We start from the raw sequence: 26,454 nt of genomic DNA on the forward strand, positions 1-26,454 counted from the left end.
CATTGGATTATTTGTTTTGGTATTCAACATTCATTTTCACAAGATTTTGAGTTTCAAATTTTCTCCCCATTTCTAGCCTCCCCCCACCCCAAGATGGCATACATTCTGATTCACCCTTCCTCCCAGTCTGCCCTCCCCTTTATCACCCCCCTTCCCCTCCCCCTCACTTTCTTTTAGGGAAAGATAGATTTCTATGCCCCATTTCCTATGCACCTTATTTCTGAGTTGCAGGTAAAAACAATTTTAATATTTGTTTTTAAAGCTCTGAGTTCCAAATTATCTCCCTTCTTCCCTCCCCAGCAACCCATTGAGATGGCAAGCAATTAAATATAGGTTATACATGTGTAGTTATGCAAAACACTTCTATAATAGTCATGTTGTGAAAGGCTAACTATATTTCCCTCCATCCTGTTCCACCTCCCATTTATTCTATCCTCTCCTTTGACCCTGTCCCTCTTCTAAAGTGTTGGCTTCCACCCACTCTCTCCCCCAATCTACCCTCCCCTCTGTCATGCCCTCCTCCTTATCCCCTCCCCCCTAATTTGCTGTAGGGTAAGATACCCAATTGATGATGTATGTTATTACCTCCTTAAGCCAAATCCAATGAGAGTAAGGTTTACTCATTCCCTCTCACAACACCCTCTTCCCCTCCACTGTAACAGCTTTTTCTTGCCTTTTTTATGTAAGATCATTTACCATATTCTATCTCTCCCTTTCTCCTTCTCCCAATATATTCTTCTCTTATCACTTAATTTTATTTTTTAGATATCATTCCTTTATATTCAACTCACCTTGTGCCCTCTGTCTATGTGTGTTTGTGTGTATGTGTGTGTGTATAATCCTTCCAACTACCCTAATACTGAGAAAGGTCTTATGAGTTACAAATATCATCTTTCCATGTAGCAATACAAACAGTTTGACTTTAATAAATCCTTTATAATTTCCCTTTCCTGTTTTCTGATTTACCTCTCTTTTTTTTTTTTTTTTGCTTTTTTGAAGTGGGGAAGGTAGGGCAGTTGGGGTTCCAAGTCACTTGCCCAAGGTCCCACGGCTAGTTTTGTGTTAAGTGTCTGAGGCCAGATTTGAACTCAGGTTCTCCTGACTCCAAGGCCAGTGTTCTATTCACTGTGCTTCTCTTGATTCTTATATTTGAAAGTCAATTTTTTTATTCAGCTCTGGTTTTTTCATTAAGAATACTTGAAAAGGCAGAGCCAAGATAGTGGAGTAGAAGCACAAACTTGGCATGGGCTCCCACTCCAACCATGTCCAATACATGTAAAAAATGGGAAAAGGAAGGACAAAAACTGACGGTAGAAAAGAATTCCTTAAAAAAACACAATTAGGGGCGGCGAGGTGGTGCAGTGAATAGAGCACTGGCCCTGGAGTCAGGAGGACCTGAGTTCAAATCTGGCCTCAGACACTTAACACAAAAACTAAGCCATGTGACATTGGGCAAGTCACTTACCCCCAATTGCCCTCCAAAAAGCAAAAAAAAAATTGGCCAAATTGGGGTGGGGGGAGGTACACTGAACAAACCAACCCCTTAAAGGAGGCACAAAAACTCACTGAAGAGAACTCCTTAAAAAATAGAATTGGCCAAATGGAAAAGGATGTGCAAAAGCTAACTGGAGAAAACAATTCATTAAAAATTAGAATTGGGCAAGTGAAAGCTATTGACTCTATGAAATGTCAAACAAAATCAAAAGAATGAAAAAATAGGAGAAAACATAAACTACCTCATTGAAAAAACAATTGAGCTGGAAAAGAGATCCAGGAGAGAGAGAACTTAAGAATTATTGGTGTACCTGAAAGCCATGATCAAACAAAGAGTCTGGACAGCATATTTCAAGAAATCATCAAGGAGTACCAGCACAGACCCAATCATAGTGGACTCCCAAGTCCAGGAGAACTGATTCATCAACCACAGAGGCAATTCCCAAACCTGTTACTTTAGGGCAGGGGTCTGCCAGAGCTGGGTAAGAGACAAGCACAGGGCCTATAGCAGGAGCAATAGCTACTCCTGAAGCCAGCAGCCCACAATCTAGATGTCTGAAAATCACCCACCTGAACTTCCAGGAGCAAAGATGGCAGAGTAAACCATAGCTGCCCTCAGCCCCCAACTTTGACCCTGAAAAACGCAGAGAATATTGCCACAGTGTAAAATCCTGAAATAGTGGAAGCAGTGGCAGACTTGGGAGACCTAGAGAAAGGGTGTGACTGTGAGTATGCTGAGGCTAAAGTGCAGAATGGAAAGCATGCCAACAAGCCCCATCTCAGCCAACCAGCAGGAGAGCTTGAACCCCAGGAGGTGGAGCCAGCAAGAACTAACATCGGAACCCCAGGTGTGCCTTCACACAACCAAACTATAAATGGTATTAGAAGGCAGCAGTTGCTGTAGAAGCACAGTCCTAATCTTATCTCTAACGATTTCTGCCTACATGACCTTGGGCAAGCCACTTAACCTGCTTTACTTTCCTCATCTATAAAATGAGGGCTCTGTACTGGATAACCTGTGAAGCTATGGGAAGAACTGAGTCTTTAGGAAGGGGGAGGGGGGACCCATCCATAATCTTGCAGCAGTAATTGTTCTCTTTGAAAAGAATTGGTTGTGCTAAAACAACTGAACGAGCTCATCTATGGGAAGGGAAAGTCATCCCCACTGTGTCATCTCTTCATTTCCCTGCAGCATCTATTGGACTTCATGATTCTCAAGCTATTGCCAATAATGCTCATAGATAGGAATTTCTTAGTTTGCACTATTTTCTGTGAAGCTCTTAAGCCATTGATTTCTGTTTGATACACTTAAACACCAAAGGAAAAAGTCTCCCCATATGAATATTTTTAAGGCAAATTTTTGCCCAGAGGGAATTTTTTTTCTCCCTTGAAGTTATAATTCTTTCCAAACAGCTTATTTCAAAGGAAGCCTGTATAAGAAAGAAAGAAACAAGAAACAAAATCAAGTGGCACAGCTGACTGTTGATTTTGATCAGCTATAGCTCCAACCAGTAATACACAAAATAAATTTGGACCTGAATTTTAAAAAGCCTCATTTCTTACTAGTGTCTCAGTAGACCACAGAGATCATACTCTCTACTGGGGGTTGTTCTCTGAGAAAAAGAATGTGGCTTTTTCCAATATTAATTCAATTCTGATGTTCTTCCCTTCTTAGGGTGGGAGTTAAGAAGGGGTGGTCTTAATTATTACTATTGCCTCTCCTCCCCTCTCAAGGATCATCTGAATCTAAATGAGAAGGTATCTTTTCTTGCCTCCTTTTTTAGGAATAATGGTAAAGACTAACTCAAAGGCATTAATGAAAATGATGATGATTGTGGTGGTGGCGGTGGTGGCGGTGGTATGATGATGATTTAAGCAACACACAACTGCAAAGTGGTTTTCCTCTAACATTTCTGAAGACATCACTTTCTCTCAATACATTCCAAAGGCTCCCTATTTTCTCTAGGGTCAAATATACACTCACTTTAAACCATTTAAATTGCTTCACAATCTGGCCCCATGGCTTCACTTTTATATATTTCTACCCTTCTCTTGCTCAATAATTCAGCCCAACTAGCCTTCTTACACAGAACTTTATCTCCTGTCTCTTAGATTTGCATTTCCTGTCCCTGATGACTGAAGTAAGCTCTCTCCTCACTTCTACTTCTTATACACCAATCTGCTGCTAAGTATTTCCCCTTTCTACCTCCACATTGATGAGGTTTAGAGTTGGTAGAGCAGGTTCAGGTGTGAAAGAATTCACTTAGACCTTCTCTGTAGCCTTTGGGAGCTTTATTTACATATATATCTTACATATATTATCTCCTAGGAGGAAAGCTGAGACTCATATTTGGGGGAGTTATGCTTATATAGAGGTTTCAGAACGATGATGTAGTTTTAGAGGTTTTTATTGGGGTTGAAGTTTAAGGACTGTATTGTTAATGTATTGTTAATGGAATGGGAAGATCTTTATTACCCATTAATAGGCCTATATTACCTACTTTGAACCTGAGTCACATGCAACCTGTGGTGGGAGAAGCTTGCCAAATAGGTGAAGCAGAAACAGGTAGGGCAAGAAGTGGGTGAGTGAGGTGGAGCTGAGAGAGAGATGAGGCAGAGAGAAGCAGAGCAGCTAGCATGGATAAGAGAGGGGCATTTTGCCTAAGGGAGCTTGTTTATGAAGAGGCCTGACAAAGGGACCACTTGTGGGTAGTAGTGTTCCCTGCACTGGTAATGTGTACCAACTTCTTTATTACCATGGTGCATTTGGCTTGCTGGTCTATGAATAAATACCTTGGTTTTGTCTTTGAAGAAGAGGGTCTGTTACATCTTGTGATTCAAACCTGGAAATAAACCTGCATATTCATAGCAGCCACTGTGGGTATCACATTGGCAATATAGGGACAGAATGAGGAAGATGGATGACAAGATAGGAGACAAGGAGATAAGGGAAATGTTATGACCCAGGATTGGGGGGGAGACAAGGAATTTTGTGGTCCAGGATAAGGTGGAAATTTTATGGTATTTCAGGATAAGTGGAAGAGATTTTAGGAAACCTTCAGGTTAGAGAATAAACTAGGGGCTTCACAAGGTACTGGAAAACAACTCTTAACCCTTAGGGTACTGTTTGTATCTGCATCAGTATCATTTCTTATATAGATCTCTTCATTCTCACCACTATCACCCTGGTTCAGGTCCCTATCACCTTAAACCTCTCCTATCTCCTGGTGGTCTTTCTGCCTCAAGTCACTCCACAATCTACTCCATTCTCTCTCTCTCTCTCTCTCTCTCTCTCTCTCTCTCTCTCTCTCTCTTGCTGTCTGCCTCACACACATACACACAAACATTCCCAGCTTAATAAATTCTAATGCCTCCTTATTCAAATATAAAATATACATATAGATGTAAAATCCTCTGGTTTTTTTCTTTAACAGGTAGAAAACATTTTAAGTATCTGCTTTAAATAATATTAACATTTAAATAATATTAAATAGAATAAGTAATGACAGAAGTAGCATGATGAGTTAGATAGAAAGGCATTCTCTGAGTTGGAAAAAAACAACCTGGACTCAAGTCCCAATTCTGACACATAACTAGCTATGTGACCATATACAAGTCACATCTTAATTCCCCAGACAACTTTCAGAGCAGGTAGATCCCTGTGGGTTGTGTGTTTACTTGGAATATCACAAGTTGTCATAATCTTATGTTGCATCATATTCTTATTTATTTTGTTAAACATGTCCTTATTTCATTTTAATCTATATCCTACTAGGAACCTGAGGGCCAGGAGTTTGACATCTCTGCGCTGAACCAAGGACATCACAGGTCTGGTCCAAAATGAATAACAAATGGACATAAGATCAAAACCAAAGGTCTAGCTAGCGCCTGGAATAGACTCTGTGTCTGTCTGTCTGCCTGTTCAACTCTCTCTTTGTGTCTGGGGGATATGGATGTTCAAGGAAGACAAGCACCTCTACTGTGAGGGCTTGCCAAGTCCTTTGCAGAGCTGCTCATCCACCTGGCACTCAGTTCTCACCTGTGGCTCCAAGAAAGCCATCGCATGAACAGCAGCCACATCCCAGCAAACTGTCTCAGCAGATAGGCTAAACCAGGTTAAGGGAAAACTGCTGGCCTCAAATCCATTGGTGAGACAGGGGGCAGGAGGAACGTGTCTACATGTGTAGACATCCTGCAGCAGAATGGGCAAATGAGAATGATTTGTTCCAATGGCAATGAAGGCAGCTGAAGCAGGCAACGTGGAGTGCTTAAAGCTTGGTCATTCACTGCATCCTGTGCCATCACCAGTCATCCTGACTTTGGTCTTGTCACTGGACTTCTAGGCCTCTGGGAGAGTGAGGCTGATGACTTAGTACAACTCTGCCTCACTTAAAGCCATTTCACCAGCAAGTCAAGACATCACTCTGTGATGTCATTGATCCTCTTCAAAAAAAAACCAGCCACCACAACCACAACAAAGTGTGTCAGTCTCAACGTTTCTCTCTGTCTCTCACCAATTCTGAAGCATTCTTTTTTTTCCTACTTCAGAAATAACCTACTTCCTACTTCAGAAAAACCAAGAATTTTGCCTGGCCATGAGTGAATTTAGAAAAAAAGATTTTTATTTCACGTTGTGTGGGACAGAGACCACTACCAAAAGTCAATACAAAGATACCTGAAAGCAGAAATGAGTTTATTGCTTTCTCATGAGAAAGGGCACTGCCCCTCATTGCTCCAATGGCACCAACTAGGGGAGGACCAATTGATTCCAGAAAGCAAGGGCCTTTTATACTCTACTGTGAGTTTACCCCCAGCCCCTTACCCCTTATCCCATTGGCTGATCTTCAGGAGGCACACACTATTCACATGAATCTTCCCCAGCAACAAAGAACAAAAGCAGTTATATGTTTGCCTGGAGACAAGAAAAGGTGGGAATTTTTGCAAGAGTTTGCAAGAGCACATAGTTTAAGTTGTGTTGCAAAGTGTGATTTTACAAGGTCATCTAGCTACAGATGTTATTCTGTAAGGGAATAAACTGTGTTTCAATAATACAAAAACTATTAACCTTTTGAGGAGGCTTCACTTCTGAGAAATCATCCCTCACAACTTCATTTCAGTTGGGTGACTTGACCTCTAGTGAAAAGGCTCAAGTATATACTTAAATTAATTACATATTCCTTTTTATAATCTATCCAAATTTAAGCTTCACTCCTTGAATCCCATTGGTTAACATTTTGGGGTTCATTAAATCCCAGCCCTTGACCACATCCTCTCATTCCCACATTTCCATTCCCCCCTCCCTTACAAGGAAATACCAAGCAGAATATTGGGGGGTTCTTTCCCAATTGTCTACATCAGATAGCATGAGAAAAGGTTTCTCCCAATTGCTAAAAAGCCTGACAAAAGCTTTACTCTAGGCCTGCTCTTTGTGAATGACACCTGGCCTGGCAGTCCCTTCTGATATACAGGAAGAAGCCTTCTTAGCTATGCTGATTTGCCAGCTCACCCATTCTTCTAGAAAAGCAGTTTTTGTCTCTGACATTAGTCATCCGAATGGCTTCAAATAATTTTCTGCTTTTATATAATTTTCTGTTGTTTTTTTTTTTTTTTCTTAAGCAATCGGGGTTAAGTAACTTGCTCAAGGTTACACGGCCAGTTATTTCTGGGTGTGGTGCTGAGTGTCTGAGCCTGGGATTCGATCCTCAGGTCATTCTGACACTGGAACCAGTGCTCTTACTCGCTGTGCTACCTAGCCGCCCCATAATTTTCTGTTTAAATAAAATTCAAACATATCTTATACATCCACATGTCTTCCATCCAATGGGGAAAAAAAGAACTATATTAGATATATAGGTACAGTCAAGCAAAAGAAATTTCCACCTTTGTTTTGCTTGACTATGCTTATGTATTAAAGATGTTTAGTATTTTCAGTCTGCTTGCACTTTATTCTCCAACACATACTCTATAATCCAGTGACACTGACCTACCTACTATCCATGATGCTCCATCTCCTGTCTTTTTACTAGCATCAAATGCTTATAACACTTTCACTCTTCACCTCCACCTCCCACCCCCAGCCCTTGGCAAGGTGCATGGCTTATAGTGGGTGCTTAATAAATGTTTGTCAAGGCGGATCCAGCTTCCACCTTCCCCAATCCATGTAAAAGGGGATGCTGAACAAACTTTGGAGCTACAGAACCCACAAAATGGCACAGAAGAGCTAACTTCCCACTGAGGACAGCCCAGCAGGCCAGCAGGAATTGGCCAGCACAGCACTCTGGGAGCTGAGCCCAGGCCCCTGGGAGCTACAGGTTTTAGCCCCAAGGCGGGCCTGACCAGAAGGACTCCAGATCACCAGTAGCTGTGGCCATTTCCAGATTTATCAACACATAGATGCTAATGTCAAAGTGAGAGGTGTGGACTTTGGGACCAGTAGTTGGGAGTGTATGGCTTTTGCCCCCCAGGCGAGAAGTCACTGAGACACCTTGGCTCAGCCAGTGCCACATTGCAGCTTCAGCTCCTGGCCTGCAGATTGTGGGGGAACCAGGCAACCAGTTGGAGGAGTAATTGCTCTTGCTGTAACCAGCTTAGATCTAGATTGTGGTCTGTGTGAACAGCTTGTGTGACCAGCTTGCCAGTGTGGAGGCTTCAGAGAGGGCACCCAACTAATACCTCCGGCAGCTGAGAAAACCCCAGCGTTTGGGACGAAAGCTCCTCTGTCTGGTGGCAGAGTCCTGCTGTGGCAAAAAGCCCAGGGTCAAGTGACTGAGGGGCAACATGACCAAGCAAAGGAAGAAGGGCAGACAGAAGATTCCAGCATTAGACTCATATTTTGGGGGCTAAAAGGATCAAAGCATGGAACAGGAGGAAGAGAGTGAAGTCAGAGCTCCTGCACCAAAAGCTTCAAAGGATAATACCAGCTGGTTACAGGCCATAGAGGACCTTAAGTAGTTTAGAGAAGTGGAGGAAAAATTGGGAAGAGAAATGAGAATGATTCAAGAAAATTACGAAATGAGAGTTAACAGCCTGACTGAGAAAAATCACACTTTAAAAAACAGACTAACAACTGGCAAAAGAGACTCAAAAAGACAATGAGGAGAAAAATGGCTTAAAAAGCAGAATTTGCCAGATGGAAAAATAATCTCAAAAGATCAATGAGGAGAATCATTCCCTGAGATTTAGAATGGAGCAAAAGGAAAAAAAAGTGACTTTATGAGAAATCAAGATGATGTTAAACAGATCCAAATAAATGAAAGAATAGAAAGCAATGTGAAATATCTTATGGGAAAAACCACAGACCTGGAAAATAGATCTAGGAGCGATAATTTAAAAATTATTGGACTACCTGAAAGCCAAGATCCAAAAAAGAACCTAGAAATCATCCTCTAAGAAACAATTTGAATATTGTGAAAACACAATCAGGATAACTCAAAATCTGGCAGCTTCTACACTGAGGGATCAAAGGGCCTCAAATATGATATTCCAGAGGTCAGAGGAGCTGGGATTAAAACCAAGAATCACCTACCCAGAAAAACTGAGTATCATGTTTCAGGGGAAAATATGGTCATTCAGTGGAATAGAGGACTTTCAAGCATTCTTAATGAAAAAACCAGAGCTGAATAGAAAATTTGACATTCAGATACAAGAATCAGGAGAAGCTTGTGAAAGTAAACAGGGAAAAAAAAATCCTAAGCCACTTATAAAAGTTGAACTATTAACATTCCTGCAGGGAAAAACGATAATTGTAACGGATGAAACTTTTCTCAATATGAAAATAGTTGAAGGGAATAGAAATATGTATATGTCTGTATGGGAGAGTATACGGGCATATGAATACATATGTGAATGTGTGTATATATGTTTACAGGTAGACATAGATAGAGGGCACAGGACCAATTTAACAGGAAGGGATGATACTTAAAAGGTGAAATTAAGAGGTGAGAGAGGAATATAATGAGAGGAGATGGAGAGAGAATGGGTTAAACTATCTCATATAGAAGAGGCAAGGGAAAATGGTTACAATGGAGGGGAAGAATAGGAAGGCAAAAAGGAATGGGTCAACCTTATTTTCATTGAATTTGGCTCAGGGAGGGAATGACATACACACTAAATAGGGTATCTCACTCTACAGGAGAGTAATGGAGAAGGGGATTAGAGAGGGGTATGATGGAAGGGAGGGGAGGCTGGGTGGGAAGGAAGTTGGAAGCCCTCACTTTTGAAAAAGGACAGGATCAAAGTAGAGAATAGAACAAGTGTTTTTTTGGGATAAGAACTCACTATTTGACAAAAACTGCTGGGAAAACTGGAATATAGTATGGCAGAAACTGGGCATAGACCATTAAGGAACACCATATACCAAAATCAAGTCTAAATGGGTGCATAATCTAGGTATAAAGGTTGATACTGTAAGCAGTCTCCTAAAACAAGGAATAGTTTACCTATCAGACTTGTGGAAAGGGAAAGACTTTATGACTAAACAAGAATTAGAGAACATTATAAAATGTAAAATGGATAATTTTGACTACATGAAACTGAAAAGCTTCTGTACAAACAAAGCCAATGTAACCAAGATTAAGAGGGAGGTGGGAAATAGGGAAAGAATCTTTATAACCTATGTCTCTGACAAAGGACTCATTTCTAAAATATACCAAGAATTGAGTCAAATTTATAAGAATACAAGTCATTCCCCAATTGATAAATGGTCAAAGGATATGAACAGATAGTTTTCAGAGAAAGATATTAAAGATATCTATAAGCAAATAAAGAAATGCTCTAATCCACTATTGATTAGAGAAATGCAAATCAAAACAACATTGAGGTACCACATCTCACTACTCAGATTGGCTAAAACAGGAAAACGATAAATGCTGGAGAGGATGTGGGCAATATGGAACACTAATGCATTGCTGGTGGAGTTGTGAACTGATGCAGCCTTTCTGGAGAGCAATCTGGAATTATGCCCAAAGGGCTATAAATACTTTCATACCCTTTGATCCATCACTACCACTCCTAGGGTTATATCCCAAAAAGAATAGAAGAAGTGGGTGGTGGGATAGGAGGGAGGGACATATAGTTAGTCTTTTACAATATATCTACTATGGAAATGTTTTGCATTAGCTACACATATACAACCTATACTGAACTTCTTATCTTCCCAGTAAGGGTGGGTGACAAAGGAGGAAGGGAATGAATCTGGAATTCAAAGTTTTAAAAACAAATGTTTAAAAGTGCATATATATATATATATATGTATGTATGTATGTGTATATATATATATATATACAATTATTAATACTATTTTACATGTAATTGTGTAAGAAAATATACAAGCACTGGGGCATAGAGATCCACCATGCCGTACTGGAAGAGTCGAGGGGGGTATGGATGGGAGAGGATATGGTAGAGAGCAGATTGGAGGAGGCGATATCCTGTGGGATTGCTATTTTGGGGTGGTGGGTAGGGCAATAATGGGGGGAAATTTGTAACTCAAAATCTGGCAGAAGTTAATAAAGCATTTGAAAAAAAATGTTTGTCAAGACTGATTGAAAAGTCTCCTTCCTTCTACATAAAGCTTTTCCTTATCCCCACAGCTTACTATTGCCCTTTTGGGGAAGAAAACAATTTTTTATATATCTTGGAAATGCTAATTTATGTGAATGATATTTCACTCAAGAGATATGTTCCTTGAAGGCAGAGAGCATTTCATTTTTGTCTTGCATTCAGTGGATGCTTAATGAATTCTTGGTATTGTTATTGCAGTTGATGATGATGATGTCTATGTTAAGGACATGAAAGCAGCCTGATGTTGTGATTTGAACGCCAAACATTAGAATCAGGAGTAACTGGATTCCAGATTCTTCCATTACTAACAAATATTGTCTTCATGAAACTAGGCAACTAGGCTAGTCCTTTAACCTGTTTGAGTGTCCCACACAACTCTTTAAGACTGAAAGTTTAAGAACAACTGCCAGTCTCTATTGGTTAGAGGAAGTTTCCTCACCAAGAATTTTCATCAGTGAAATCAGAGGTTTGATTTAAGAAAAAAGGCTTATATTCAAAATGCATTTTGTAGGGAGCAAAATTCATTCATCTCAGTAACCCTGTGGAATGGGGGAATTTTTTTTTTCTATCAGACTTATGATTCATCAGTGTAGGGAGTTCCTGGTGGATAACTGTGTCTACCAGTGCAAATATGTATCTACTTTATAGTCAGAGAGAGTAACCTGGGATGACTGAAAGATGAACTGTCTTGCCAAGAAATACTGGAGTGGCCCATCAAGAAACTGGATTTGAACCTATGTCATCCTAGCTCTGAGCTTCTCTGTCCACTATTTCACACTATCTCATCTATTCGTAAAATATTATCCTTATTTTAGAGATAAGGACACAGGTTCCAAAGTAACATGACTTGCCATTAGTTATATAACTAGTAAAGAATAGCAGAAGAGATTAAGGCACACCATGATTTGTAGGCTAAATAATTCCTCTTGAGTTGGATGGACAGATGGACAGATGGTCTGACAGACTGATGGATGGATAGATGTAAGTTTGTGTTCCTTCAGTCAGTAAATTTGCAGACCATAAGGAGTAACTTACAAAGACAGACAATGAGATGCAAAGACTGGTCCCATGAATACTGCATATTATATTTTGTTGAGGGTGAGGCCCTTTTCAGATATGAGTGAATCATTCTTCTTTGTCAATTGTAAGAGCAGCTCATTAGCACATGAAAAGAAGAGTAGAAAAAATTCATGTGACCTAAGGAAATAAGTTGCTTCTCTCCCTTTTCCAGAACCATTCATTTGCATGGAAAAGGCTGTGCTGACCTGACATAGAAAAACAGGAGAACTTCAGAGTTTTTTTTTTTAATTGGGGAAATCTACACCCCAGAGATGATCGGTAATTCCTGGAGAAATAACCATTACCTGATTACATCCTAGCCTATGGAATTGAAGATATAAGAAATATACTGAATGGTCACCACAAGTTTGAGAGACTTTAGTGGACTAAGACTAAAACCAAGTAGGGCTTCAAAAAGGAAGGCCCAACCTCTGTTCTCCCACCTTACCTGGAAATTTGACAGGAAGAACCAAGAAACTCAAAGAGAGCAGAATTAGAGGCATCCATGGTTTTTTGATAGAACACAGTCAAGGGTCACTGCTGAGTTTGAAGCTTGTGGTGATGGAGATGACAGCTGCCTACTAGGGAGCCAACGCAGGGAGTTATTGGACAAAATCCATCCAACAAAAGCCACCATTCCCTGTAAAGATCAAGCACAACTAAGCATCCCATCCAATACAGATACCACTCCTAGTAATTAAGTTTTGTCATTCACAAACTTTGATCTGATAAAGATAAACAAAATTAGTTTTGTGTCCACTTCTCTCAAGCTGGCAACATGCATTGCATGGGAGTTATAGTGCAGAACTGGATCAATTTGGGGATTAGGGTACAGAGTTATATGCCATTCTAAGAGTAGGTATTCCTAAGGGGGGCCAATCAACTCTGATTGGTCAGTACATTGGGAGGCGGGCTATATTAAAATGAGGGTCTTGGGGTGACTTATCACCATATCACCAATCTTGATAATAGGGAGGAACCAACTTTTTCCCAGACCTAACTAGGCAACACAGAGAGCAGGAATAGATTAGATTAGATTAGATTTAGAATAGATTTACATTAGATCTTAAGTTACTTTTGAAGAAGAAACTTAACTTTGAAAAAGAGGGGGATGGGGAAAAATGAGCCTCAAAGATAATGACTACTAAGAAAAACCATTTCTCACAGTTTATGTGGACTTTTTAAGGAGATAAAGGACATTGAGCCACACAGTTCCAAAGTTATGCATTGCTTTGGTCACATGTGTTTTCTGTATGAGTCCTTTAGTACCGCTCTAAGTTTGTACCCCTTTTACTCTTTGACACTATGTGGATTTGTGGGACTATGTGCTTCAGGTTATGGGAATGATGGTTTTTAGCTGCTGTACTTTCTAAGATTATGCCATTTGATTAAATGCCTTTACTAACTTAGTCTACTGGCTGAATGTAAGTGGGAAGATCACTAAAAGGAAAGTGAATTCTGACTAAGAGTGTTAATAGCCAGTCTTAGCCTTTGTATCACCAGCATATTGCCTAGCATATATTTGATACTTAGTGAGTAAGAGAGGTGAAAACTTCTCAGACTATACTCTCAAATATATTAAGGCTTTTTGTGGGAAGTAGGCCCAAGTTCCCCTTCACTGGAAATCACATGATTTACAAGGACGCAAAACTCAGAGCAGTAGGGAGTCATCCTTCCCATCAGTGCCACCTCAGCATAAGATATGCCAAATAAGGACAGAAGTGCTTTCTCAAATACACATTGGTTGGTCTACTGTTTCCTTGTTCTGATACTCGAGGTGGATTGCCATGCTTAGATTGTGCACCTGACGTCCAGCCAATGGAAGAAAAGGGTCAGCAGGGAGGTGAGGAAGAATTTCTCTAGGACTTTATGACTTCACCATTTCCTTTTGTAAATTGCTTCTCTTCCCTATTTGTTGGGGAGGGGATGGGGCATTCCTTTCTGCTTTTTACCTTAAGAAGCCTCTGCATATTATTTGGGTAAGGATCCCTGTTGCACACAGTTTTGGGGTGCACAGAGTTTAGAAGTCTTGCCCGTGATTCACCCTATTGCGAGAGGGTCCCACAGACCCCTAACAAGGACCAAGTGCCAACCAAGGTTTCTCCAGGGTCCTTGGAACTGGTCTGTGAAATATGACTCCAATTGGGTAACAGCCCAAAGGGAAGCAGAAATGAAAAGAAGAAATTCCGGTTTTGCTAGAGAAGACAGCCAGCAGGGAATCATGTAATTTTGTGTTCACAAACCCAGGCAAGCAAGTCCCTGGGTGATTCTGAGGTGGGAGACAGTCCACATGGTTAGAGTCCATAAGATTTCTCCTGCCTGGGGTGGGAGACAGTCTACTTAGGAGTCCATAAGATTTTTCCTTCAGGGGAAAGAGTTAGATAGGCCTAATAGATACTGATAAGATTAAAACTATGGGTACAGAACAATCTAAAACAGCCTGTCCAAAGTACCTTCCTAACATTCTGGAGGATAGTCCTCTTGGAGACAGACTCACCAATTGGGATGATTTACCAAAATACAAGGAAAAAGACAAAAGGAAGATGACAAAATACTGTTGCCTTATTTGGGGCAGCATTCCACTGGGAGGAGGTATATCTTGGCCAAAATACAGCTCCTATGAAGACTGGGTGTGCCAGCAACTAAGTTTGTATGTGAATTCTAAGAAGCCTTTTAACCTGGAGGAAAGTGAATGTGCAGTGGTAGGACAATTTGCTCTAAAATAGAAGAAAGGGGAGGAGTCCAAAGGGAAATCAGAAGAAGCTGCTAAAGCTTTCCCTCTTCAGGAAGCCCGCTGGCCCAGGAGATAGGTTATGTGAATGCCCCCTTAAGCAGCACTGAAATTAGAACTTTTAAGAAAGAAATGAAGCAGTTAATTGAGGACCCCTCAGGGGTCGCTGATCAGGTTAATCAGTTTTTAGTGCCCTATCTGTATATTTGGGGGGGAATTAGTATCAATCTGGGATATATCTTTTACTGAGGAAGAGAGTTGACAAATTAGGCAGGCCTATGACTCAAAGGGGTCTGAGAGGGGAGGAAAAATTTCCTCTCCAAAACCCCAACTAGGATCACAATAGCCCGTCCATAGAGGGCACCTACAAGATCTTAGAAACATGGTAATCCAGGGAATTCAGAATGCAGTGCCTAAGAACCAGAATTTAAACAAAGTACAGGAAATACAGCCGGAGAAAGACGAGGCCCCATCTGCCTTTCTTGATAGATTGAAAGAAAATATCAGAAAATTCTCTGGTCTAAATGTAGATGATCCTATGGCCCAAGCATGGTTAAAGCTGCATTTTGTTACTAATACTTGGCCAGACATTAATAAAAAGTTACAGAAAAATTGAAGAGCGGCAGAATAAACAAATGGAGGAATTATTGAGGGGATGAACAGAACAAGGGCGCCTGTAGATTACTCCAGGAACAGCATAAAATGGTGCTTCAGGCAGTGCAAGCCACAAATCCTCAGGGAAATCGAGGGAGGAGAAGGGGGAGAACATAGTCCATGGGGTTTGGGTCCAGGCCTGGAAATCACAGGGGAAAATGGAAGAAGGGGGTAATCTCCCATGTTCCTCTGACTTGTTTTGAATGTAGCCAGGAGGGACACATGAAGCAGTGCTGCCCATAAAGGAAAAGGGAACAAAAGATCCTCTCTCTTATAGAGATTGAAGACTAGGGGTGTCAGGGGTTCACAGAAACAACCCACCCATAGCCCTTGATAAATTTAAGTGTGGGGCCCAACCAGGAGGAACCTAGTTTTTTGGCTGATACTGAAACTACTAGATCATCTATAACCCAGCTCCCAAAGGGGACTAAATTGTCAAATGAAAAATTATTGATTTCTTGTATTAAGGGGGAAACTTTACCAGTCCCTCTCAGAGATACTTGAGTTTGAATGCCAAAGAGTGACCACCCTGAGTGGACTACTATTGCTCCCTGATGCAGAGATAAACCTTTTAGAGTGGAATTTATTTACCAAATTATCCATCCAACTGACACCCTTGGGCCCTAATATCATACCTCTTAGGCTGTCTTTGTTAAAAGAGGAAGGAGAAAGCAGGATCAATCCTGAGGTTTGGGAAGGTCCTCACAATCAAAGTAAAGTCAATGTGACTCCTATTAAAGTAAGACCAAAGGATCCCGTGGTAACAGTGAGGGTCAAACAATACCCCATTTCTCTTGAGGGAAGGAAGGGACTCCAACCCATCATTCAGGGTGTGGTAGAAGGAAAACTCCTGGGATTCTGTATTTCCCCCTTCAATTCACCCACTTTGCCAGTAAAGAAGGAGGGCAGCACATACAGATTAGTGCAGGACTTGAGAGAAATTAATAAGATAGTACTCCCTTCTCACCCCGTGGCTCCAGATCCCCATACCATCATGGGAAAGATTCATGAATCTAGTCAATGGTTTAATGTGATAGATTCAAAGGGCACATTCTGAGCCTGCCCTCTAGATCCAGAAAGTATGACCTTTGAATTCTCCTTTGAATGCGAAGACATGTAGGAAACGACAATGCATGCGGTGTGTACTCCACTGGGGGTGTACAGAATCACCAAGCCTAATTGGGCAAATATTAGAAACAGTCTTGGAAGGATTTAAGACTGCACCCAGTACTCAGGTTCTACAGTATATGGATGACTTGTCGATGACGGAATAAGAGAGAGGTTAGCAAAGCCTCCATACAACTACTCCTAAAGTGGTTGAAGGTAAATGGAAAAATGGGTATGCTATATTGGAGAAAGAGGATCTCTGATTGAGGCAAGGGGGCTCCCCAAACCCTGGTCTGCCCAGAAATATGAACTTCACACACTAAATCAGGCCCTAAAGTTACTGGAAAGAAGGGAAGGGAACATTTATACAGATTCAAAATATGTTTGGGGAGTGGCACATGTATTTGGGAAGATATGGGAAGAATGGGGAATGATCAATAGCAGAGGAAAGGAACTGGCCCATACTACCTTAATTAGCAAAGTTTTGGAAAACCTGTTATTGCCCAAAGCCATTGCTATTATACATGTTCATTAATGGCCATCAGTCAGGATAATCCTTTGAGGCCAGAGAAAACTGCCTTGCAGGTGAGGAAGCTAAGAGGGCCAGAGAGGGAGCATCAGGGGGCAGGAAGATCCCATGTTGGTCTTGATCCTTTCATTTCCTCCCAATTTCCCCTCCCCCTCCTTTTCTCAGGAAGAGAAAGAGAAGGCCCAAATTCTTGGGGTACAAGAGGATAAGCGAGGACACTGGTTCCTCCCTGACAGTCAAGAGGTCTTGACCAAAGCAAGTATGAGGCAGGTGCTGCAACACTTACACCAGGGTAGTCACTGGGATGTCCAGAACATGTGTGACATGGCGTTGACCTGGTTTGTTTCTCCAGGCCTGTATACCTTAGCATGGCAATTAGTGGACGGCTGCCTTGTTTGTTAAAGGACAAATAAGTCTGCTCAGTGCCAGCCTCCGGCTGGGGGAAGGCCCCCAGGAATTAGGCCATTCCAGAGTATACAGGCAGATTTTACAGAACTGCCTCCAGCAGGCTGCCTAAAATACTTGCTAGTCTTAGCAGATCACCTAACCTCTTGGGTGGAGGCATTTCCCATGCCATGGGCAACTGCGCAGGCAATAAGCCAAATCCTGCTTGAGCAAATCATTCCAAGATATGGGATGGTGGAGAGGATAGACTCAGACCAGGGGACACATTTCACTGCCAGGGCCCTTAAATGTCTGGACCAGACCTTAGACATTACCTGGGAGCTCCATATTCCTTAGCATCCTTCCTCTTCTGGCAAGGTAGAAACGATGAATCAGAAAATAAAGAGACAGCTCACTAAATTGACAACTGAAACCAAACTACCATGGACTAAATGCCTCCTGCTAGCCCTTGTCAGGATTAGAACTAAGCCTAGGAGAGACATTGGACTCTCTCCTTATGAACTTCTGTATGGACATCCATATCCTGGGGGAAATGGAAAAAACTGGGATCTGATATTGGAATGTAAAGACAAATTTCTTGGAAATTATGTACATGCTTTGGTAAAACATCTCCATGCTTTACAAAACAAAGGCTTAATCACTTAAATTCCACCATTGGGGTTCCTGGTGCATCAATACCTGCCTGGAGATTGGGTATTGATCCGGGTGTGGAAAGAGAAAAAGCTTACCCCATCCTGGGAAGGACATTTCCAGATCCTGTTGACTTCAGATACAGCAGCCTAGACTAAGGAGCATGGGTGGACACACCATACTCGGGTAAAGGGACCTGTGAATCCTCCTGCTGAATGTACTATTGATCCGGAAGATTTGGGGGAACTGAAGTTGCATCTTCAGTGAAGGCCTCCACCTACAAGAAGAGCTCATGAACCGTAAACCTTACGTATAGTATCTGCTTATAACTATACTAGGGCTTAGAATCCTTGTTTGTGTCTCTACCCTTTTTGCATAATTCTTTTACTTATAACAAGAGTGTAACACCATGGGATTTACCTTAACTCTGCTCCTGGTCAGTATACCCTTTGTCCAGCTAGCCCTCAGCCCCTGGATACTCAAAGAGAATACCAAAAACAACTTTGAACCCCTACTAGGTGCATTAGCCCAGATCCTTAATGTGACGATGTTGCATTTGTGGGGGACCACAGCTTGAGCAATGGCCCTGGGGCCTGGTACCTTTGAGACCTGAGTGGTTTCTAAGTAACTTCTCTTTAACCCACAATGGGACTGGTTTCTGGAGATTAGCAGAGAAGCACCAGTGGAAATTAGTGAGTGAGGAAAAAGGGGAATATTGCCTGAAGCAGCAGGGAACTGGAACCCAATTGGAATTAGTCAATGTAAGTGGACATATGGGGCTGAAAGGCTGAACAAACCTGTAAATTGTACCATGTGGCTGTGAAGGCATTTCACAAGCCTGAGAAGGGAGGGTGACAAAAGGGTCTGGAGACAGTGAAATTCCTCCCAAAATGAAAGGCCTGGGGGCCCCAATATCACAAGGCCTTGGCTTTGTGACAGAACACACCAAGTAAAAGGGTTTGACCAGTTCTAGAATACTAGCAATCTCACTGATCCTAGAAAACACCTAAATGTGAATGAACTTCAAGTCTGGGTTATGGAAGTGTTCCTGGTTTAACAATAGTAGTGTTAGTTATTTATCTGGACATTTAGGAAATGAAGAACTGCCCATCTATTTACCTTTTAGGGGAAGTTACCTGATCATATATTCAGGAGAATAGCCTGTTTTAAGGGGTCATTACTGGATTTTGGGCTAACTGCTTATACTCACCTACCTGTCAGCTAGCCTGTCATTTGCTATATAAGATTGGTCAGGCCAAAGTTTTTCTTCCTACCAGACCAGGATGGACGTCAATTGGATATAAAGCCGTATGATGATTTCAGGAAGACAAAGAGAGGTACTGAAATGCCCATGGCCTCATATACTAAGCCCCTGTATGTAACAAGTTTGGAAAATTACTGAATTCTTCCTGAACTTGTACGTGCCTAGCCAGGGGCCCCTCTCTTGCGATACAATAGTAAGACCCACCTTGCTGTACTTCCTGATAAGATGTCAGAATGATCCTGGGCAGGACACGAACGTCTGGGATCCCCGATAAGTCAGGGTAGGGCTATACAACTGTCCAGATCAAGGCCTGGTTATAACGGACCTGTTTATCTACCATTGTCAAACTAACTTTACTCCCCACACCTGTTTTGTGGTTTTTGACTTTAAATATTCCCCCTTTCCCTATGGTCGGAGCAGTTCTCCTGAGGTTTCCTTGGGAGACTGTTGCTGGCCAGCTCAATAAAATGATGCTCAGAATAATAGACATGGGCTTGGGGTCATTTTTCTCTCTACCTGTCCATTTCAGTACAAGTCTTGATACTACCCTAAGAGACATGAGTGATGCCAACTGCTGGGGTGACAACCCCCTGAAAGAGTAATTCAGACAAATGGACCAGCCACTTGGGCACAAGATGGGAGCAGGGGTACAGAAAACCCATCTATATACTTAACAGACTAATTAGGTCACAGGCAGTAGTGGAAATCATTACCAATTAAGCATCATGGGTATAGACCTCCTGGCTGATCAGGTCACCCAAATTCAAGAAACAGTCCTCCAACATAGGTTAGTTCTAGATTATCTGTTATCGGCAGAAGGTGGAGTATGTGGAAAGCTAAATCTCTCTAACTGCTGTATGAAGATAGATGATAACGGACATTTGGTAAAAGGTATTACCCAAAGTATTCGAAAATTGGCTCATGTGCCTGTTCAGACCTGGAAGTCTCACTTTGACACCTCATGGTGGTCTTGGTTTGGAGGAAGGTGGTGGAAACAGGCCCTTTGGTTTTTACTGATAGCCATAAGTAGGATCATCCTACTTCCAATATGCCTCCCCCGTATGATACAGTTGATTACTAGAATATTCCAGAACATTTTGTCCAAAATGATAAGGCTAGGTAGGGAAGGGACTGTACAATTTAAAATTTTATTAAATTTTATTTATTTAGTAAAATTTATTAAATTTTATTTATTTATTAAATTTTATTAAAAAGACAAGGGTGAACCCCAATTGACCAGGAAGACAGGCCTCGCCCTGAGGCTCTAGAAACTGAGGAAGATGAGATTGTAGAAGGGGCTTATCAGCAACGGTGTGAGAAGTTTTCATGGAGTGAAAATAAGAGGAAGGATTGAGTGAGAGAGGTAAAAACTTCTCAGACTATACTCTAAAATCGAGTAAGTCTTTTCCTGGGAAACAGGCCCGAGTTCCCCTTCACTAGAAATCACCTGATTTGCAAGGACTCAAAACTCAGAGCAGCAGGGAGTCATCCTTCCCATCAGTGCCACCTCAGCGTAAGATATATCAGGACAGAAGTGCTTTCTCAAATGTACATTGATTGGTCTACTGTTTCCTTGTTCTGGCACTCGAGGTAGATTGCTGTGCTTAGATTGTGCACCTGACGTCCAGCCAATGGAAGAAAAGGGTCAGCAGGGGGTGGGGGAGAATTCCATGTTAGGACTTTGTAACTTCATCATTTTCTTTTGTAAATTGTGCTGTTGCCCTTTGTCAAGATCGTAATAAACCATTCCTTTCTGCTTTCTACTTTGAGAAGCCTCTGCATGTTATTTGGGTAAGGATCTTTGTCACACACAGTTTTGGGGTGCACACATTAGGGATGCTTGATACTGAGGGAAGAGAGAGAAGGGAAATAAGCACCTACTATGTGACAGGCACTGTGCTAAGCACTTTCATCAATATTTTCTCATTTGATCTTCACAATAACCTTGCAAAGTAAATGCTATATTGTTATGTCCATTTTACAGTTGAAGAAACTGAGACAGAGGTTAAGTAATCTGCCCAGGACCATACAAGTAGCAAATATCTGAGGCAGGATTTGAATTCAGGTCTTGCTGACTCCAGGCCCCACATTCTATCCACTGTGCCACCAGCTACCTCCAGCCTCCCTCGGCTCAGGCAGAGTGCTGCATACCTTGTCAGGGGTGGTCTCTGTAGTCCTTAACTCTTTTTCTTTATGGTGGAGGCAGGGCAGTTTTCTATTAAGACTGAAACATATAGAAAGTTTTCTTTGTTCTGCTCAAGATCTCGTTGCTCTCACAAGCTTTGTCTCACCTTCAGCAGATACTACACTGCCTGCGGAGAAAAAACTACAATAAAAACCACACTCATTGATTCCTACCTCTGAATGGCCCATGGCAACACCACTGGCTAACAATCTTATCTCCCCCTAAAGGATAATCCAGTGGTGATTTCAGCAAAGGGAGGTTTGAATATAGAGTCTTAGTGAATCCATTTTTATACACAGTGCCTGCTATTATCATCAGATATGATATCGAATATCTTCAAATAGATCAAAGAGGAATAAAATGAAACTCCTTTCTGGGCAACATCTAGATGTCTAGCAGGTAATTAAGCAGTCCCCTACAACAGAACCCATTAGAAAATCCTAGCATATATTAATGGGCAAAACAGCACCCTCCCTTCCAATTTGAGAAGAGTAGATCCTTGTGCTGAGTAGCTTAGTAAAGTAAGCATTTCTCCAATGTGTTTAAAACACATTCATTCTATGGCCCCTCTCTGAAGCATTGCTTTGGAGGTCAGCGTTCTGCCCTTCGGCAGTGATGAATGAAGTGTTTTCCTAATGCTATTCTATGCCATTTTTCATGGTACCATCCTAAAGACCAGCACTTTAATTGCCACCTCTTGGAAGGTAGAGGCAAGAATCACATTACAGAAGAACCTTCATCTCCCTGATTATAATAGCTTAGCTGACAAAATGCAGGCTTTCTTATTAATCTCCTGTGTTTTCCCTTGGCAATGCAGTCATTCACTTACAGTACATCAGCAGGGACCACATCGAGGCAGGATCTCACTGAAATGGAATATGTAGCTCCTGGGATCTATAACTTTAGCCTGAGGAAGCTAGGCTGATAATTACAGTGCTTCACAGCCACATCTTTAATAGGCCCATTACTGGGAGGTAAGGCATAAATTAAGAGTTCTGCAAGCAGACTCTCTGTATCTGGAGGACGCGGAGTGGCATCGAATTCTCGAATGCCAGGACATAAATGATTTTGCAATGGAGAAAGGATTCTGCTATAAATCCTAGATGTCTCCTTGCAGTCTGATAGATTCAATTCATAAACAGGAATGCTTATTCAGCAAATCCTTGGCTTTGACAGAGGATTAATTTTTTCCCCTTTCCTCCTTTATTAAAGTCCTTAAAGTCACATGCAAAAAAGATTAAAGTGACACCAGTCATATCTGAAGTATATTGGTCACATATGTAATGTATAGAATGTATAATTATAGTGAGTTTTGCCACAATTAATAAACAAGCAGGACAAGGAGCAAGTCCATCAGAGCTTAGTAAAAGCACAAATTTATGCCAACAGTGAATATGACGCGGCACCAGCCCAAGACCTTTTCTCTTTACTCCAAAAGAATTTGAGTCCCATTTGTCCATAGAACCTAGGAAACCCCTACCTTGGATTCTCCCTGAATTTTCCCACTTAATCTGGCTTTTTCATGCCCATATCTGTGTCTCTTAACCTATCCTACCCCTGCATTGTCTGTTACCTCCAGATTGCCTCCAGCTTCTTCACACTCTTGATCCCATCAAAATCCTATTCTCTTGGTTCCTGGGAATCTAGTCACCTCATCAAGATCCTCCCTGAACCCCTTCTCCCATCAACCCAGACTGCTAGAACACCCCTAGATCCTTCACACAGTGTTTCTGTATATAAAATCCATCTTGCCTCCATGAAGGGGCTGAGGTTCAATCTAGCTCACCTAGCTGAGATTCTATCTGGCCTGCTTGTCAATACAAGGGTCACAAATGCTTATGATGTGGATACAAAGGTGCCCTAAGGGTTAATAGTAAGAGTCACTTTCCCCCAAACTCCTGAGGCTTATTCTTAGCCCATCCTGTAACTTCAGGGTGCCTTAATCCCCCTTCCCCTTACCTCGAAATACCATGCAACTTGTACCAAAAGAATTGCTTTTGTCCCCCCTTATCCTGTCTTCCCCTTCCTGTGTCATTCATCTTCCCCATCCTGTGTCATGACAATTTTTCCTCCCCTTGTTTGCACTTATCTGGTCCCTAAATCTCCAACCCCTTATTAGAAACCCTAAAATTGCATCATCATCCTACAGGCTGTGTAGTGTTCTGGCTATAAAAGTCTGGTCCTTTTCCTCTATCATTACCTTTGTCTAGCTCCTTGCTAAGGCTCAGGCCCACATGCTTTTGCATCAGTAAAGCTCCTTTTGGCTAAAGAGAAGGTCTGATTGAATTATTTAAAAAATCTGAACCAGGTTTCACGACCCTGACCCTCGGCACTTAGACTCCTTAAGAGTCTACCCAATATGGCAAATCTTTAATAAACTTTACTTTTCTTTGGATGAGAGGAGGCTTGAGTTGAATTCATTTGGCATGACCCAGTGTATTTGGGGATTCCAAGCACCCCTTAACCTAAACCTCAACAAAATCATTATTATACTTGATTGTGGTTTCTGTTAAAGGTTTAGATCCTGCATAGGCCATGACTTAACCACGTACTATTCCATCAAATAATTGATATGCATGCTTCCAATAGTAGAGGGGAGAGGGACTGTAAGGCAATGGTAGGATGGTTGATTGTATGTTTTAAAATATGTTGTTAAGGGTTGGTTTGTCTCCAATACTAATTACAAGAAAGGAGATAGACTAATACATATATGTTATCCCATCTAACTTAGAATTCTATGGTTTTTAGACAAAGTAACAGTCAGGTATTTGACCAATATATTATACTTCAAGTCAAAGTGCCTATCAGTCACTTTTTGAAGGGGTGTGGCTCAGTAGGCTCAGGCATATATTATAAATGCAAGCTTTATGACTTTTAATTTAGTCTCTACCCTTAACTTGTATCAGAGAAAGGTCTCATGTAATCAAAGATCTTACAGCAGCAAGTTCTGTGATAGTAAAGAACAGGAAACAAAATGGACATTCCTTCACAGAATGATTCAATAGATTATGGCGTAACCAAGAAATAACCAACCTGAAGAATGCAGGCTAATAGGGAGATTTCTATGAACTTTTGCAAAGAGGTGTATAAAGTAACTAAAAGAAAAAATTATGGAATCACCACAGTGATGTTAAGGAAAATAAACATTGAAAGACAACAAATTCAAATCAATTTAAGAGCCAGTCTTGATGTCCTAAGACTGACATGCCTTTATTGCCTTTAACCTCTCGGCAGAAAGATAGGTATGCAATAAATCATTTATTGTTAAGAATGGTGTCAACCTGGAAGGTTAGTTAAAAGAGGCAAACGAGCTAGATGATTTATATATTTAATTTATATATTTATATATATAATATATATTAATATATATAATTTATATATATAACATATATTTATATAATAATTTATGTATTTATATATTTTTTATTTCCTTAAGCTAGTCCCAGAAAATGATTCAAACTCAGAAATAAGTAATTTGAAGAAGACCTTTCATACCATTAGAGCAATCCCAACTTAGTATGTCTGTGTCGCCTAAAATTACAGTCTTCATATGTGTTTAACATATGAATATATGCATAGAGAAAGCATAGCATAAGAAAGGAATTTTTTAATTGGATAAGCTGCAAATACAATAAGATAGGAGAAGTGCTGAATGTGGATTGTAATTATAGACCCAGGATATCTGTGTTTCTTCTGTCCTTAACATGACATGATATAATATAGCATATGTCCATAAAATAGCAAGATAAGAAAAATTCCATTATTCAAGATAATATCCAGTTCAAGGCACCTTGTCTTTGGTAGTGATAAATAGAAGAATGCTCCTGGTCAACTTCATCTGGCCTTGTGGTTGCTGATGTCAGAAGGGGCATTTTGAGTTTCCTTAGAGAACAAAGCATGACTGTTATACCAGAGCATGCAAAGCATTATGGTAGGTTAAACTCAGAGTGAGCCAGTGTCTTTCCTGGTTGGCCAATAGAGGTTTTAGGCCTTTCTCAGGTCTTCAGGGTTCAAAATGGTTTGGAGAGGGGTCTTCAATGACTAGTAAGCTGACTTCTTTTTCTCAACTCTATTTTTTTTATTATGTAACCAGAGGATCAAGCTCATTTGCATAAATCTCTCCTTATTGGTAGAGAATGATTATTCAGTGTTCCTACACTACCTGAGAGATGGAGTGAGTTTGGAGAGGGGAGGTCTTTTGGCTTCTAGCTTCTGACTTCTGACTTCTAGGAGACATGCAGTTCTAGGCTTTCTTCAGGCAACTGTTTCCAGAGGAAGAAAAAGACTCCTTTAAAAAGTCAACATATAGAGGCTGAGGTACCACAACCACCTATTCCCAAATTACCACACTATGGAATTTGGGGAATTTCTCCTTGGGTGACATTCAGTGCTCTTTCTTTCTCCCTCTTGGTTGAGATAAGATATCATGCTTCCAGAGGGAGAGTTCATTAATTCAGTGTATTGTCTGCTGTGTTCTAATTCTTTGATTTCTGTTTGCTATTAGCTTGGATAAAAGGGTAGCTCACTATATGTGATGGTCTTTGCGTAGCTGCCATTAAGTGGAGAAGCAGTCGAGCCTTCAGGTGTAGTTTAAAACTCTACTTCCTTAGAGAAGGGATGGTGATTAGGATCATGACTCAATCTAAGAAACATTTCTCTAGGCCAACAATGTTTGGGGAAGCACATGGATATAATTCCATCCCAGTACCTTCTTTATGAGGAGAACCAAGTGTCCCATCCCTGTGGCCCTATTCTCCTGCTGCCATACTAGCAAGAATCAGTCATCTTGGGGTGGCCAGGTGGCTCAGGGAGTAAGAGCACCGGCCCCAGTGTCA

The 26,454-nt window shown here is 41.2% G+C and overlaps 1 pseudogene; it reads left to right on the forward strand.

Moving 5' to 3' along the window:
• LOC138163646 (large ribosomal subunit protein uL18-like) overlaps positions 1-26,454 on the forward strand; it is a 90,391-nt pseudogene that overhangs the window by 48,857 nt on the left and 15,080 nt on the right.

Source organism: Petaurus breviceps, unplaced genomic scaffold (assembly GCF_028583685.1).
Source record: "Petaurus breviceps papuanus isolate PSGF00001 unplaced genomic scaffold, PetGlider_PUasm1.0 125, whole genome shotgun sequence".
NCBI lineage: Eukaryota > Metazoa > Chordata > Mammalia > Diprotodontia > Petauridae > Petaurus > Petaurus breviceps.